This window comes from Dendrobates tinctorius, unplaced genomic scaffold (assembly GCF_039654945.1).
Source record: "Dendrobates tinctorius isolate UK_male_01 unplaced genomic scaffold, ASM3965494v1 ptg000103l, whole genome shotgun sequence".
NCBI classification, from domain to species: Eukaryota; Metazoa; Chordata; class Amphibia; order Anura; family Dendrobatidae; genus Dendrobates; species Dendrobates tinctorius.
Window position 1 is genome coordinate 43,522,726 of NW_027361771.1, and position 14,775 is coordinate 43,537,500.

The 14,775-nt window shown below is 44.9% G+C and overlaps 1 protein-coding gene across 2 annotated transcripts in view; it reads left to right on the forward strand.

Moving 5' to 3' along the window:
- Window positions 1-14,775, forward strand: part of LOC141100108 (uncharacterized) — a 46,382-nt gene that overhangs the window by 7,080 nt on the left and 24,527 nt on the right. Inside the window, exon 1 of one of the 2 annotated variants that reach the window (XM_073588343.1) lies at window positions 12,796-12,893. The exons of the other annotated variant lie outside the window; for it this stretch is intronic. The gene's annotated coding sequence lies outside the window, so the exon portion shown is untranslated. Of the gene's footprint in view, window positions 1-12,795; window positions 12,894-14,775 lie in introns of those variants that run through there. 2 annotated transcript variants of the gene reach the window in all.

Sequence of the window (14,775 nt, forward strand, 5' to 3'; positions counted from 1 at the left end):
CAAGTTAAAACAAAATCTTGGCACGCCTGGGAATAACTGTCGGTTAAAGCCCAATGAGTTCAGCACTGGGCATATGCCGGAGACAAACCTCGCTTGAAGATGTTTGTATTGCTACATTCAGTCCAGAAGTGGTTCCACTCCTGCCCAGATGGTCGAGCGTGTGGTGATGGACAGATTCATCTACTCCTTCCTAGGCCAGTGCAGACCTGGTTGGCCTAATGGAAAGATACCAGGTTGTTGAGAAATCCCTAGGGAAACAGGACAACCCCAAAAGCTAAGAACGTGGTCTGTTGGTGATGTCACAATCCTGGACACGTAGTCACCCGATGTCATGTGTCCCCTGAACCGATGCACTGCAGCCTATGTGGTGGTTGTTCCTATTACGTCTATCGGGCCTGTAGTGTGGACTGTCAACCCGGCAAGGGGCCGCAGCCGTGTCAGTTAATGACCCTTCCTTAACCAATTAATGAAGTTTGGGGTTACTGATCAGCACTACGCTTCCCCACCAGTTTATCCCTGATAAACGTGGGCATTCACTGTATTGACGGAGACGCCAAGGGCTACCCTGTGGTACCAAGTCCCATGAGATCAGCATAAACAAGGACTTGATATATCCAGTCATATTGGGGCTTGATTTTTCTTTATTTTGAGACTTATGGCAAAAGGGGGCTGTATCAAGTGTCTCAGACAAAAATCTGATGCCTCGGAAAGAAACCCCCCCCAAAATCAAAGATGGATGAGTTCCCCCCTGTGTGTCCTTGCTGGGGAGGAGGAGGAGATAGTGACCGAGGACGTCAACCTCCCTGAATTCAGTGTGTCTGGAGAAAATGTTGGGACTGCTCAAATTAAGGACATTATCTTAAAGGGACCATTTTACAATGTTACCGTCAGTAATGGGGTTGCTCAAGAGGGGGGGGCAGACACCAGGTTCCCACACTTTGCAATTAATGGTGAGGTATTGTCGAGTGACTAAACTGAGGGGAGGGGAAATCATGGAGCAGCTGTTGATTACAGGACCCTGTCGATGGAGAGTTTGACATGACCCATTTGCATGTTCTTGGGGGACATATGGGTGTGGAAAAACCTCAGAACCTCTGCATGATCTATTGTCCCAGATGTTACCTGAAGATCCAAAATTATTTTAGGACCTGCCAGATAACCGCTCCCTCTTCTCACTTCAGAAGTCCCCTAGTCCCGATACCTGTTACATAAGTTCCATTTGAGAGAATTCAAATGGACCTAGTAGTCCCCTAGTTAACTCTGCACGGGGACATCAATACATTCTGGTGGTCATGGACTATAAAACCCATTACTCCGAAGCTGTAACACTAAGGAACTCAACTGCCAAGAGTATAGTCAAAGAGCTTGTCCATATTTTTTCTACAATGGGCCTGCTAAAGAAGATCTTGACCAAAGAACCCTTCTTGAGCAAGGTCATGAAGAAGCTTTGTAAGGTCCTCCAGATTGCCCTGCTGCATACCTCAGTATACCATCCGGAGATGGATGGCCTAGTGGAGCGCTTCAATATGACCTTAACAGCGATGTTGAAGAAGGTCATTGAGAAGGATGGTCGAGACTGGGACTACCTGCTTCTGTTTCTGTCGAAAATAATGCCCATTATGAAAGTGCGTCTTCACCAGGCAAAGGGTCTATAACCAATCAGCGAGTCTGAGGCAATTACGGGCTCCTGGGGACCACGCACTGGTTCTTATCCCGACAATCGAAAGCAAGTTCCTGGCCAAGTGGCAAGGCCCATTCGAGGTGGTGAAAAACGGGATGAGGTTAATTACAAGGTCCACCAGCCAGGGATTAGGAAGCCTCACCCAGTATACCACGTGAACCTGCCCAAGCCGTGGCAAGATAGGTAATCACTGGAAGCTCCTTGCCTGGGAGCCAATCCTGAGGCCAAAGTGGAAGAAGTCACAATTAGGGAGACTCTATCACTGGCCCAGAAGCAACAGTGTCGAGAACTGCTACAATGACCAGTTCTCGGAGTTGATGAGTACGCAGGTAGTGGAGCATGATGTTCTGACAGAGCTGCATGTAAGAGTGAATCTTAAATCATATAGGATACCTGAAGCATGCCGTGAAGTAATCCCAAATGAGGTGAAGAGAATTCTAGACCTCGGCGTAATAGAGGAGTCAAAAAGTGGATGATTGAGTCCCATCGTCCTTTTGCCGAAGCCTGGCAGTGAGTGGCGGTTTTGTAACGACTAATGCAGGCTGAATGAAGTATCCCAATTTGATGCATAACCAATGCCCCACATCGAACTCATTGAGAGGCTTGCAACTGCGAGGTACATGACCACCCTTAACCTGACGAAGGGCTACTGGCATATCCCCATGACCCAGAGTACCAAGGAGAAGATGGCCTTCTCGACACCTGATCAGAGAATCATAATGTTAGAATTGGAAGGGACTTCCAGGGCCTTCATGTCCAACCCCCGCTCAGTGCAGGATTCACTAAACCATCTGGGGACAGATGTCTATCCAGCCTCTGTTTGAAGACTTTAATTTAAGGAGAACTCTCTACCTCTCTTGGCAACCTGTTGCACTCATTGATTACCCTCACTGTCAAAAAGTTTTTTTCTAATATCTAATCTTTATCTTCTCCCTTTCAATGTCTTTCTATTGCTTCTCGTGTTTGCATGTGCAAATGACAATAAGGATGATCCCTCTACACTGTGACACCCCTGATGGGTGTTTTGAAGTATCCAGAATGCCTTTCGGGCTGCAGGGTGCCCCAGCCACCTTCCAGGGGGCCAAGGTTCGGATCCAAGCTCTGCATAAGAAGTATGCCAAAGGCTACCTCTGACATTATAGTCTTCATCCCAGATTGGGGTAGTCATCTACCAAAGCGATTCTGGAGGCTCTGAGAAATATGGGGTTTACCATAAATCCCCAAAAATATGCCATGGGGAGGGAGGAGGCCAAGTACTTAGGCTAAATGATTGGGAGAGGCAAAATCAAGCCACAAGTAAATAAGGTTGAGGGAATCCAGAAGTGGCTGCAACCGCTTTCCAAGAAGCAGGTGACGGCGTTTCTTGTAATTGTGGGATTTTACCGGCTGTTTATCCCAAATTTCGCCATAACTGCCGCACTCCTGACTGATCTCCTTAAAGGCACCAAATTGGTGATGGCCAAGTGGTCGGCTGAAATGAAAATGGCATTTCAAGAGCTGAAGCTGTCCTCTTGTAAACAGCCAACCCTGGTCACAGCGGACTTCAATAAAGAATTTGTGGTCCAGAAAGATGCTTCAGAAGCTGGGCCGTGAATATGATAAAGTACTACCTACTACATCATAGGTTTAAACTAGTGTCAGACCATGTATCTCTGAGATGTTTAAGGGAAAAGAAGGGTAAGAATACCTGGGTAACTAGGTTATTCTTGGGCCTCTAAGACCTTTTCTTCGCGTAGAAGAACATAGACCCTGGAAGTTACACGATAGCGCTGATGCCCTCTCCAGAATTCCCTGTTTGGTGTCTGAAGGTGCCAAAACCCCCGGCTTTGGGCAGAGGGGGGGGTATGTTACAGGGTCACTGGCAATGTATGTGAGGGAAGATTGCCATCTTCCCTGATGTGAAACCCAGACGTTTCTCTCCAGCATTTTATGTGCTGAGGGGTTAATCGGCCATGATAGGGATGTTGTTTTTTTTTTTTTTGAGTAGTTGTAAGAGATGGGTAGGACAACTACTCACCATATCTCACCTCAAGCATGTGGTTCAGCAGGCTTAAATGTCTGGCCACTGAGGGTTTTTTTTTTTCTTTTTTTTTTTTTTTTTGTGCATGTGTGATGGAGATAAGGAAGTCTCCAGTCCAGAGCTCCAATATGAGCTGGAGTTTGTTTCCCACAAGGCCGGAGCTGCCGTGGAAGGAATCTATGTGTGCTGTTTGTTTGCACTTATGCCAAAAGGGCCATTTTGTGTTGCTTTTTTGTCTTCTGATTTATGAAGCAATAAAACATCCACGGAATTTAACCCTAAGTGTCCATGTGTCTACCTCAGTAGCAAGAGAAGTGAGTGGCATTACTACAGTATACACACACTGTACCACTTCTGCAGTTGTGTATACTGGGTGCAATTCTCAATATCTAGATCTGTATTATTCTCCTGTCCTGTATATATACACTGCACAGTACCACGTCTCCTCTCCTGTACATATACACTGCACAGTACCACTCCTCCTGTCCTGTATATGTACACTGCACAGTACCGCTTCTCCTGTATATACAGTGCCTTGCGAAAGTATTCGGCCCCCTGGAACTTTTCAACCTTTTCCCACATATCATGCTTCAAACAAAGATACCAAATGTAAATTTTTGGTGAAGAATCAACAACAAGTGGGACAAAATTGTGAAGTTGAACGAAATTTATTGGTTATTTTAAATTTTTGTGGAAAGGCAAAAACAGAAAAGTGGGGCGTGCAATATTATTCGGCCCCTTTACTTTCAGTACAAACACAACCTCCAGAAATAAAGCTGGAGGAAAAAACGTTGCGTAGCCAAGAAAATTGTGAAGATAAAAAATCTTTATTAATGAAATATAGTTTAAAAAATAGTATATTAAGTGCAAATGCTAATCATCCTTGCGGAACTCAAAAGAGAGCCAACACCGCAATGAATCATGCAAATGAGTACTAGCAAAGAAGCACACCTGTGGTTCAGACCAGAAATAAAAAAAAAAATATATACTGTATATGAAATGAAAAAATTAACGATTCATAAAATAATGAATGAATACACATATTGTCCACATATTAAAGTGCATAGTGCAAAAAAATCATTTAAACTGAAAAAATGAATTTCACATAATGAAAAGAATTATTAGAACAGATATCTATCTAGCACCTGAATCACAGATTGTAACATATATGGGTTAATCCAAAATGCTGCAGAGCCTTAAATGAATTCTAGGTAAAGGATATATCTCCTACAACAAACTGCTTGCGTGCACATAAATATCATTAACAAGATACCATAAACCAAATGAAACAGCAAGCAAAAGCACAGTGCAAATAAGTATGTATCTGGAAAAAAGTGCTTACGTGCACATAAGTATAATATCCTCAGGCAGAAAAAGGAATAAAAAACAAAGCACTGCACTAAGTTGTATGTCTGAGGGTGCTTTTAAAGTGTTAAAATGCGCCACGTGAAACAATAGTGCTTTCACTATAAGGCAAAAGGAGATTAGCAGCGATGAAGTGCGGTTATACCTGAAAGTGCTTCAGTGCAGGAATGCCCGATGTGCGCTCCAACCCCGACAGCGCCGTTTTGCTGAATGCTTCCGAAACAGCGCTGTCGGGGTTGGAGCGCACACCGGGCATTCCTGCACTGAAGCACTTTCAGGTATAACCGCACTTCATCGCTGCTAATCTCCTTTTGCCTTATAGTGAAAGCACCATTGTTTCACGTGGCGCATTTGAACACTTTAAAATCACCCTCAGACATATAACTTAGTGCAGTGCATTGTTTTTGCTTCCTTTTTTTTGCCTTTAATTTGGCTGAGTTCATTGTGGATCTCTGAATGATCCAATGTTGTCCTAAGTGGCTAATGATGATAAATATAATCCACCTGTGTGTATTCAAGTCTCCGTATAAATGCACCTGCTCTGTGATGCTCTCTGTGCTTCAAACAGAACCCTGAGACTATCATGAAGACCAAAGAACACAACAGGCAGGTCCGTGATACTGTTGTGGAGAAGTTTAAAGCTGGATTTGGATACAAAATGATTTTCAAAACTTTAAACATCCCAAGGAGCACTGTGCAAGGGATCATATAGGAATGGAAGGAGTATCATACCACTGCAAATCTACCAAGACCCGGCCGTCCCTCTAAACTTTCATCTCAAGCAAGGAGCAGACTGATCAGAGATGCAGCCAAGAGGCCCATGATCACTCTGGATGAACTGCAGAAATCTACAGCTGAGGTGGGACAGTCTGTCCATAGGACAACAATCAGTCGTACACTGCACAAATCTGGCCTTTATGGAAGAGTGGCAAGAAGAAAGCCATGTCTCAAAGATAACCATAAAAAGTGTCATTTAAAGTTTGCAACAAGCCACCTGGGAGACACACCAAACATGTGGAAAAAGATGCTCTGGTCAGATGAATCCAAAATCGAACTTTTTGGCAACAATGCCAAACGATATGTTTGGTGTAAAGGCAACACAGCTCATCACCTTGAACACACCATCCCCTGTTGTGAGTTCATTCTCTGGTTCACCAGTTGTGAGTTCTCCTTCCAGAATCCCTCTGGTGGTAACAGGAGGTAGTGAGGCTGATTTGATCGGTGGAGATCTGCCAACTGAGAATGAGGATGACGATTGGACATCAGGAGTCTCAGATTGGATTTAAGACAGCCGACGCCCTATTCAGTTGCTGGTGATTCCTTCTGGCTTGTCAGCTCTTGGTTTTCAGCTCTGTTCCAGTCATCTAAAGCTAAGTTTTTCTGCTAATGTTCACACTTGATTTTGTTGGTCTATTCAGTTTTTTGGTGTGGTCAGCCAGCCCTGGCTGGGGGCTGTGCTGAATTTCCACTCTTATTCATCAGTATTTTGCCAATTTGCTTTATGTCCCTTACTAGTTTGGTCTCTTTTTGCTCTGTCTCAGAATATTTCAGAGTGCTGATATAGTGGGAGAAGTCTAGTGACTTCAGGGTTAATTTTGCTATCAGAAGTGTTGGACATTATTTTTGTAGGGTTTTTTGCAGGTTGCAGACAGTGTCTTTCCTTTCTTTTCCTTTCCTCTCTAGTTAGTTTGGGCCCCATCATTTGCTCAGCCTATTTTCCTGCCTGTGTTTGTGCCTTTTATCTTGTTTCACCATCAATACATGTGTGGGGGCTATCTATTCCTTTGGGGTTTGCTCTGGGGCAGTTAGTTTTCCCTTTTCTTGCTTCAGGCTTATTTAGTCCTCTGGCTGTGATGAAGTGTCTAGGAACATCGTAGGTACGCTCCACGGCTGCTGCTAGTTGTGTGGTAGGATCAGGGATCTGCAATCTGCATAGTTACCAACCTCTCTGGTTTTCTGTGGCTTAGCTTGTTTTGCTTTTTTCTCCTCGGTGACCCATTCATAACAGAATCACCAGCCATACCGCAGATTCTAGGGTACTCAAAAGCAGGAAAAAGTTGTTAAAAAAAAAAAAAAAAATGTCCGAATTTTTATTTTTTTTTAAAATATTTTTTCCTCTTTTTTTTCTCTGGGGCCGTAGGAGGATTTTTTTTTTTCTTTTTCCTAATGGAGATTAAGCAGTTGTCTGATCGTGTGGAGCAGCTGGCTGCTGAAGTGCAGGGAATTTCCACCTACCTCATTCAGTCACATGCTGCTGAACCTAAGATGCCTACTCCTGGTGTGTTTTCTGGGGATCGGTCTAAATTTCTGAATTTTAAGAATAATTGTAAATTATTTCTGGCCTTGAAGCCTAACTCATCGGGGAGCTCTGTGCAGCAGGTTAAAATTGTCATCTCCTTGCTGCGCGGCAATCCCCAGGATTGCCCTTTTTCTCTGACACCTGAAAATCCTATTCTGACTAATGTGGATGCATTTTTTCAAGCCTTGGGGTTGTTATATGATGAACCTAATGCTGTTGATCAAGCTGAGAGAACCCTGTTGGCATTAAACCAGGGTCAGGATTCTGCAGAGTTATACTGTCAAAAATTCCGAAAGTGGGTGGTCCTTACTACATGGAATGATTATGCATTGGCAGCTCTCTTTCGGGTTTATCAGAGACCGTAAAAGATGTTATGGTGGGATTTCCTGTTCCCTCTGGTCTGGATGATTCTATGTCATTAGCCATTCAAGTTGATCAGCGTTTACGTGAACGTAAAACTACACAGGAGGCGCTGCCACCTTTTGAACAAACATCTGAACCTATGCAATGTGATGGGGTTTTGTTTAGGGCGCAACGTCAGGAGTTTAGAAGGCGTAATAAGCTGTGTTTTTTTTGTGGAGACGCCTCTCATATTATTTCTGTCTGCCCAAAACGAGAACTGTTTTGCACACACATTTGCTGTGGGCAGTATACAACCTAAGGTTCTTTTGGCAATTACTCTGATCTGCTCCTTATCCACATTTTCCACGAAGGCTTTTGTGGATTCAGGAGCAGCATTGAATCTGATGGATTTGGACTTTGCTAAATGTTGTGGTTTTTCCATGACGCCTCTGCGGACACCTATTCCTTTGAGGGGTATTGATGCTACTCCTTTGGCGGAGAATAAACCTCAGTTTTGGACCCAGGTGATAATGCGAGTTGCCCCAGACCACCAAGAAAATTGTAAATTTTTGGTGCTGCATAATTTGCATGATACTAATGTTCTGGGTTTTCCTTGGTTGCAAACTCATAATCCAGTTTTGGATTGGAAATCTGGGTCTGTGGTGAGTTGGGGTTGTCAGTGTGTTCTTAGGGACGCTCCTGTTTTCTCCACCTCTCCTCAGTCTCATGATATTCCTGATTATCTGGCTGATTTCTCTGATGTTTTTAGTGAGAGTAAGTCTGCGTCTTTTCCTCCTCATAGGAGTTATGACTGTGCAATTGAGTTGATGCCTGGGTGTAAATTTCCCAAGGGTCAGCTTTTCAACTTATCACTACCCGAACATGATGCTATGCGATCCTATATTAAGGATTCCTTGGAGAAGGGTCATATTAGACCATCCTCGTCACCTTTAGGTGCTTTTTTTTTTTTTTTGTGGCCAAGAAAGATGGTTCATTAAGACCGTGTATTGATTATCGTTCCCTTAGCAAGATGACGGTTAAATATCAGTACCCGTTACCTCTGATGTCTGATTTATTCTCCAGAGTTAAGAGTGCCTCCTGGTTTACTAAGCTTGACCTCAGGGGGCGTATAATCTTATTCGCATCAAGCACAGGGATGAATGGAAGACGGCGTTTAATACTCCGGAGGGACATTTTGAGTACCTGGTGATGCCTTTTGGGCTCACTAATGCCCCTTCTGTCTTCCAATCCTTTATGAATGATATTTTCTGTGACCTTGTGGATAAGTTTTGATCATTTATCTGGATGATATTTTGATCTTTTCTAGTGATTGGGATTCTCATGTGGAACACATCCGGACTGTGTTCCGGATTTTGAGGGAGAATTCCCTGTTTGTTAAGGGATCGAAATGCCTCTTTGGTGTACAGAGGATTTCATTTCTGGGATTTATCCTATGTCCATCAACTATTGAAATGGACCCGGCCAAGGTACAGGCCATTTATGATTGGGTTCAGCCTACTTCTTTCAAGGCCCTCCAGAAGTTTTTGGGTTTTGCTAATTTCTATCATAAATTTATAGGTAATTTTTCTGGTATTGTCAAACCACTGACTGATCTGACCAAGAAGGGCGCTGATGTGCTGAATTGGTCTCCTGAGGCTATCTCAGCATTTCAGGAGCTTAAGCAGAGATTTACTTCAGCTCCAGTTTTACGGCAACCTGATGTCTCACTTCCATTTCAGGTGGAGGTAGATGCTTCTGAGATTGGTGCAGGAGCTGTTTTGTCCCAAAAAGACCCTGTGACTTCTAAGATGAATCCCTGTGCCTTCTTTTCTCGAAAGTTCTCCCCATCTGAACGCAACTATGATGTGGGGAATCAGGAATTGTTGGCCATGAAATGGGCATTTGAGGAGTGGAGACATTGGTTGGAGGGAGCTAGACATCAAGTTGTGGTCCTCACCGATCACAAGAATTTGATTTATCTGGAGTCGACCAAACGCTTGAATCCTAGACAGGCTAGATGGGCCTTGTTTTTCACAAGTTTTAATTTTGTGGTCTCTTTTCTTCCGGGCACTAAGAATGTTAAGGCAGACGCCCTTTCTAGGAGTTTCTTTGCCGATTCTCCTAGTGTGACCGAGCCTACTACCATCCTAGGTGAGGGGGTAGTTCTTTCTGCCATTTCGCCCGATTTGAGACGCGCCCTGGAGGAATTTCAGGAGGATAAACCTGAGCGTTGTCCTATGGGAAAATTGTATGTTCCTGACCAGTGGGGAAAGAGAGTGATGTCTGAAATTCATTGCTCCGCATTGGCTGGTCATCCAGGTATTTTTGGTATCAGAGATTTGGTGAGTCAGTTTTGGTGGCCTGCCTTATCTCGTGACGTCAGGAATTTTGTACAGTCCTGTGGGACTTGTTCTCGGTCTAAACCCTGTTCTCGTTCTAGTGGGTTGCTGATGCCGTTGCTGGTGCCCAAGTGGCGATGGACCCATATCTCAATGGTTTTTATTTCTGATCTTCCTGTCTCTCAGAGAATGACTGTTATCTGGGTGATTTGTGATAGATTTTCGAAGATGGTCCATCTTGTACCACTCCCAAAGTTGCCGTCTTCCGCTGAGTTGGTGCCCTTGTTTTTACAACAGGTGGTTCGGTTACATGGGATTCCTGAGAACATTGTGTCCGACAGAGGAGTCCAGTTTGTTTCCAGATTCTGGAAAGCCTTTTGTTCCAATCTGGGAATTCAGTTATCCTTCTCCTCCGCGTTTCATCCCCAGATCAATGGACAGACTGAGAGAATAAACCAGACCTTGGAGTCTTATTTGAGATGTTTTATATCTGCTGATCAGGATGATTGGGTCTCATTTTTGCCCTTGGCCGAATTCGCACTGAACAATAGAGCTAGTTCTGCCACTTTGATGTCACCCTTTTTTTGTAATTTTGGGTTTCATCCTCGATTCTCTTCAGGGCAAGTGGAATCTTCGTCCTACCCAGGTGTGGACACTGTGGTTAAGAGAATGCAGCAGATATGGGACCAAGTGGTGGATACGTTGTCACTCTCTCAGGAAAAGGCCCAGCGATTTTCCAACCGGCATAGGACCATTGGTCCCCGGTTTAAAGTGGGTGATATGGTTTGGTTGTCGTCTAAGAATATTCCTATGAAGTTTGCATCTCCTAAATTTAAGCCAAGATTTATTGGTCCTTATAAGATTTTGGAAATTCTTAATCCTGTTTCGTTTCGATTGGCTCTTCCAGTTACGTTCAAGATCCATAACGTATTTCACAAATCTCTGTTGAAGAGGTTTGTTGAGTCAGTGGTTCCTATGGCAGCACCTCCTGACCCTGTGTTGGTTGAAGGCAATGTGGAATATGAGGTAGAAAAAATATTGGATTCTCGTTTGGTTAGACGTAGACTCCAGTATTTAGTCAAATGGATGGGTTATGGTCAGGAGGATAATTCTTGGGTCTCTGCCTCCGATATTCATGCCAATAGATTGGTTCATGCTTTTCACCGGGCCCATCCTGATCGGCCTGGTGGCGTGGATGAGGGTTCGTTGACCCCTCCTCAAGGGGGGGTACTGTTGTGAGTTCATTCTCTGGTTCACCAGTTGTGAGTTCTCCTTCCAAACTCCCTATGGTGGTAACAGGAGGTAGTGAGGCTGATTTGATCGGTGGAGATCTGCCACCTGAGAATGAGGATTACGATTGGACCTCAGGAGTCTCAGATTGGATTTAAGACAGCCGACGCCCTATTCAGTTGCTGGTGATTCCTTCTGGCTTGTCACCTCTTGGTTTTCAGCTCTGTTCCAGTCATCTAAAGCTAAGTTTTTCCAGGTGTTAGAATGGCAAAGTCAAAGTCCAGACCTGAATCTAATCGAGAATCTGTGGAAAGAGCTGAAAACTGCTGTTCACAAACGATATCTATCAAACCTCACTGAGCTCGAGCTGTTTGCCAAGGAAGAATGGGCAAGAATATCAGTCTCTCGATGTACAAAACTGATAGAGACATACCCCAAGCGACTTGCAGCTGTAATCGTAGCAAAAGGTGTCGCAACAAAGTATTAAGTTAAAGGGGCCGAATAATAATGCACGCCAAAGGAACTCTGGCAGTGACGGCTGGGAGCGCCTCACTAACTTGTACCTATAAGGGAAGCCTTTTCGGCGACTATTTGCCCTCGGTGCAGTTCCCTGACTGATCTGGGGCAAGTGGTGGCGCCAGAGAGCTGACCCCTGCTAGGTCCTTCTCTCCCCTCCCCAGAGGTGATCGAAGTCGACCCCCCCCTTCGCCTGTGAGAGCCCTCACAGACGTGTTGTCCATTAAGCTGCACATATAAACGGGCAGGTAAAGAGCCCTATAAAATAAAATGTATCCATATGTGGGGAAAAATACAGATGGACGTCTAACACTGATAACGATGTAAACCCTTCCTCACTTTCTGTTTATTTTGCAAAAATTAGTGCATCATATCACATTACAATTTGTGCAAGAAAAAAAAAATCCTGCGCCACATAGGGGTCATATGACCGCTAATTCTCTCCTACAAGAGAATCAGATCGATTATGCTAATGACACTCGTCTCAAATTCTGATGAGAGTTTGAGCCGAGCCTCAGTTTACCATGAGAAAATCGTATCACAGGCGCGGAGAAGACAGAGAACTTAATTTCTCCATCTTCTCCATTGTCTGAGTTGGGGGATGTTAGACTGCACTCGGATGCCATCCGAGTGCAGTCCGATGTTTTCCACAGACTGGTATGGGTGCTCATGATCCGATTTACCGAGCCACTAGCAGCATGCTGCAATTTTTTCTCATTCCTACTAGGCTTGAGTAAAATGCAGATCTGCACCGACCCATAGTATAACATTTGATGGTGTGATATCCGAAAAAATGATCGGATAGCACTCGGGCGTGTTATACGCTGTAGATAATTGTGGACACAACATTGGGACTAAACTATATAATGCACGATGGCTGCACAGAGCTCCACTTTCTATTTCTTTTGTTTCATTGATGAGGTCACACCCAAGATGGCTCCACAGTCTAGGACAGAAGATAAAGCAAAGTGTTCCCTCTAGTGGTTACTGCTAGCCAGAGCCAGAAACTACAACTCCCACAACTCCCTGCATCAGCAACTACTTCCAGGCTGTGTGATTAACCCTGCTGCATGTGAGAAACAATCTAACTTACAAAGGAAGGTAAAGCCAGGAGTCTGCTGTGTGGTGTGGGGGGACTATGTGCTTTACTCCATCCTAGGGGTGCTGACATTGTAGGAGATATCATTGATGGCCCCCTTATTACTAGCAGCAGGAGATCTAGTGAGTGGGAGGGTAGAAGGAATGGTAGAATTCTAGGAGACCGGTATGGAATGGCCTTCTAGCACTAGGAGTGGTTACCAGGAATGGGGGACATAGGACTATGTGCATTACTCCATCCTAGGGGGGCTGACATTGTAGGAGATATCATTGATGGCCCCCTTATTACTAGCAGCAGGCGGAGTGGGAGGGTAGAAGGAATGGTAGAATTCTAGGAGACCGGTATGGAATGGCCTTCTAGCACTAGGAGTGGTTACCAGGAATGGGGGACATAGGACTATGTGCATTACTCCATCCTAGGGGGGCTGAATTGTAGGAGATATCATTGATGGCCCCCTTATTACTAGCAGCAGGCGGAGTGGGAGGGTAGACGGAATGGTAGAATTCTAGGAGAATGGTATGGAATGGCCTTCTAGCACTAGGAGTGGTTACCAGGAATGGGGGACATAGGACTATGTGCATTACTCCATCCTAGGTGGGCTGAATTGTAGGAGATATCATTGATGGCCCCCTTATTACTAGCAGCAGGAGATCTAGTGAGTGGGAGGGTAGAAGGAATGGTAGAATTCTAGGAGACCGGTATGGAATGGCCTTCTAGCACTAGGAGTGGTTACCAGGAATGGGGGACATAGGACTATGTGCATTACTCCATCCTAGGGGGGCTGACATTGTAGGAGATATCATTGATGGCCCCCTTATTACTAGCAGCAGGCGGAGTGGGAGGGTAGAAGGAATGGTAGAATTCTAGGAGACCGGTATGGAATGGCCTTCTAGCACTAGGAGTGGTTACCAGGAATGGGGGACATAGGACTATGTGCATTACTCCATCCTAGGGGGGCTGAATTGTAGGAGATATCATTGATGGCCCCCTTATTACTAGCAGCAGGCGGAGTGGGAGGGTAGACGGAATGGTAGAATTCTAGGAGAACGGTATGGAATGGCCTTCTAGCACTAGGAGTGGTTACCAGGAATGGGGGACATAGGACTATGTGCACTACTCCATCCTAGGGGGGCTGAATTGTAGGAGATATCATTGATGGCCCCCTTATTACTAGCAGCAGGAGATCTAGTGAGTGGGAGGGTAGAAGGAATGGTAGAATTCTAGGAGACCGGTATGGAATGGCCTTCTAGCACTAGGAGTGGTTACCAGGAATGGGGGACATAATGGCAGCTGGGGTCCATGCAGGTGTCCTTCTCTGCCACACCCATCAGCAGGACTTGCCCAGTGCCAGACTGTTCTGCTGGCATTATAGTATGGCTCTCCTGAGCTAGGGGATTGGCAGATGGTTACTGTGCGGGTATCCTTGAGGAGTTATCGGGCAGGTTGACCAAGGGCCTGGCGTTCACTTCATCTCCTGCCTCCCCGGAACCAATAAGTGCCATCCACCTCTGCCCGTATACCCACCAGTCATCGGACAGGGGTCATTCTAGGTAGGGGAGTGCTAAGATAGTGAATGCATCAGACCAAGGTCTTATTCAAACATTCATTGTTGTCATCCACATGCTGTCCTATTCTGTGGGACGCTTCATTGTTTTTTCTTGCTGACCAGTGGGCTACATAAAGAGGAGAAACCTGTCTTACTCTGGTCCGATTTATAGTCCAGGGCCTCATCCACACGTCAGTTTTTCTCATACAAGTTCGGTTTGTATTTTTCACAGATAGCACTGACACCTATTGTACTCTACCGGTTAGTTCACATGTCCGTGTAGTTTTGTGGATTGAGTGATCCACGCAAAGTAACAGGCTTGTACGATATCGAGCCGA